Source organism: Oryctolagus cuniculus, chromosome 11 (genome assembly GCF_964237555.1).
Source record: "Oryctolagus cuniculus chromosome 11, mOryCun1.1, whole genome shotgun sequence".
NCBI classification, from domain to species: domain Eukaryota; kingdom Metazoa; phylum Chordata; class Mammalia; order Lagomorpha; family Leporidae; genus Oryctolagus; species Oryctolagus cuniculus.
The window spans coordinates 88,481,142-88,483,476 of record NC_091442.1 but is presented as its reverse complement, the minus strand read 5'-3'; the positions used below and the strand labels follow the sequence as shown (position 1 = coordinate 88,483,476).

Genomic DNA, 2,335 nt, shown 5'->3' with positions numbered 1-2,335 from the left:
TAATAAGGGCACGTGTGTGGAGATAATGGAATTTGAAAGAAAATGAAGTACTAATAGAAGTCAGCCAAATAATGGAGAAAGAGGTGGTTGACAAAGAGTCACTAAACTCTTCACTCAACTCTTTGTTTACACAAACAACTGCTGAACTAAGAGTCATTCTACTCAAACTACTTATACAGGGACCAATTAGGTGATTTCCTCCAGATGTTCCCATTGTATAGCTTGTCTTCTTTTATGTCAAGATTACCTCAACTTTATTGATTGTGGGCTTTGTTGCAAGTGTGAAGATGAAATTCTGAGTGTAATGCATAGTTGTGAATGAAGAATGAAGTCTCAGATAAAAGGGAAACTAAAATTGACCTTTTTTTCTTTTTCATCTAGCAACCATCAGAAAAGTATCTTCAAGGATTTACCAAGACTGAAATTCTTTTTTGTACTCATGACACTGAAATGACCTTAACTTGAATGACAGTAAGAGGAAAATTTGGAATGAGAAGAATGAACACTATTCTTTATGGAGTAGAGATATGAATCAAAAAACAATCCTGCAGTTGTCCACTACAGTAAACACTGGACGAAAGTTTTCCAACAAATGACAAGTTATATATCATTATAATTAAAACCATTTTTAAAACAACGTTTTCTTTAGAAACAAACAAAATGAAAAAAAAAAAAAGACAGCAAGTTGAAGTGGAACTGTTTAAACTTTCAGTTGATAGAAAAGAATATTTGCATAAAACAATTTTTAGCTCTGCAAAACCAGGTAAAGTATGTAAAGTCTTTATCATTTTTGTGGATGATTGTTAACCATATATTTTTTTAACGATTTATTTATTTATTTGAAAGTCAGAGTTACAGAGATGCAGAGGCAGAAGCAAAGAGAGAGATGTCTTCTATCCATTGGTTCATTCCCCAAAAGGCCACAACAACCAGAGCTGTGCTAATCAGAAGCCAGGAGTTAAGAGCTTCTTCTGGGTCTCCCATGTGGGTGCAGGGGCCCAATCACTTGAGCCATCTTCCACTACTTCCCCAGATACATTAGCAGAGCACTGGATTGGAAGTGGAGTAGCCGGGACTCAAACAGGTGCCCATATGGGATGCCAGCACTGTAAGCACTGGCTTTACCCGCTATGCCCCAGAGCTGACCCAACAATATATTTTTAAAGGTTGTTGTAATGATTATAAATGACTATAATGAATTTTTCATGATATTTGGCTATTAGAAATTCCTATTTGTTGTTTATATGCCAAGGTAAGTGAATTTTAACTGACTCAACAATGGAAATTAACAAAAGAAATATTTTCCCTCTTCCCGCCTGATAGTTGTTATTGGTCATATGACTCAAGTGTATCCAAATAGTTTCTCCTGCTTTGAATTCTGAAAAAGTGAAGCAAAAACTCAAGTAAGAGATATTTGCACAGCAGTGTAGTTCTCAACTGCAGCACTGTTGCAATGTCTGAAGACATTTTTGATGATCAAGATTTAGACTGTCACTGGGTTCCAACGAGTAGAGGCTAAGGATGCTAGGATATCATACAATATGCAAGAAAACCCCATGCATCCAACTCTTCCAACAGGTTGAGAAACCCTGTGAGGGGGTGCTGGTAGCAGAGTGGAAGATGCAGCATCACTGTGGCAAATCATGTGGAGGCAACAAGGTACTGAGTAATGGCTCCCACGGCAACATTTGGGCATCTTTGTTATGCCTTTTCTCTTGGAATTCCTACTTGATCTGTGATCTATAATATTCTACTAACTTGATTTTTTTTATTTGTTTTGTTTCAAATTTTTATGTTTTTATTTTAAAGGCAGATGGGCAGTGATGGGGCTGGGCCAGGCCAAGACTGGAAACTAGGGATTCAGTCCCCTCCTACATGTGTGATAAGACCTGAACTGCTTGAGAATCATTGCGATTCTACCTTGCAGGGTGTGCATTAGCAGGAAGTTGGAATTGGGAGCACAGCAGTAACTCAGGCCCCAGCACTCTGACGTTGGGTGAAGGCATTCAAAGCAGCATCTTGTTCATTGTTCCAAATGATTGCCCCTCTACTAAATTTGTAAGCAGCATGATATATTCTTTTAATAAATGCCTTAACGCTTATGTTAATAAATTTTCATGTAAATCATCCAGAATACCTGATTAGTAGAGAGAATTTGTCACTAGTATTAACTATTGTAACTGTTATCATTGTTAATAATAATTAAATTTATTAAGTAGAGGAAAACCCTAACCTACCTTTTCAAAACATCAGTAGACTACTTCCTTATTTTTAAAACTCTGTGACCCTTCTGTTATCAGGATTTCTGTTAGTTGGTCTGATTCTCTAATTACCC

General features: G+C 36.9%; 1 long non-coding RNA gene across 1 annotated transcript; it reads left to right on the top strand.

The window, feature by feature from the left end:
- The first annotated feature begins 381 nt into the window (after positions 1-381).
- On the top strand, positions 382-2,134 carry LOC138844228 (uncharacterized). Its single transcript, XR_011379794.1, has 2 exons — positions 382-763; positions 1,579-2,134. It is a non-coding gene; the product is annotated as an uncharacterized lncRNA (long non-coding RNA).
- Positions 2,135-2,335: the final 201 nt, after the last annotated feature.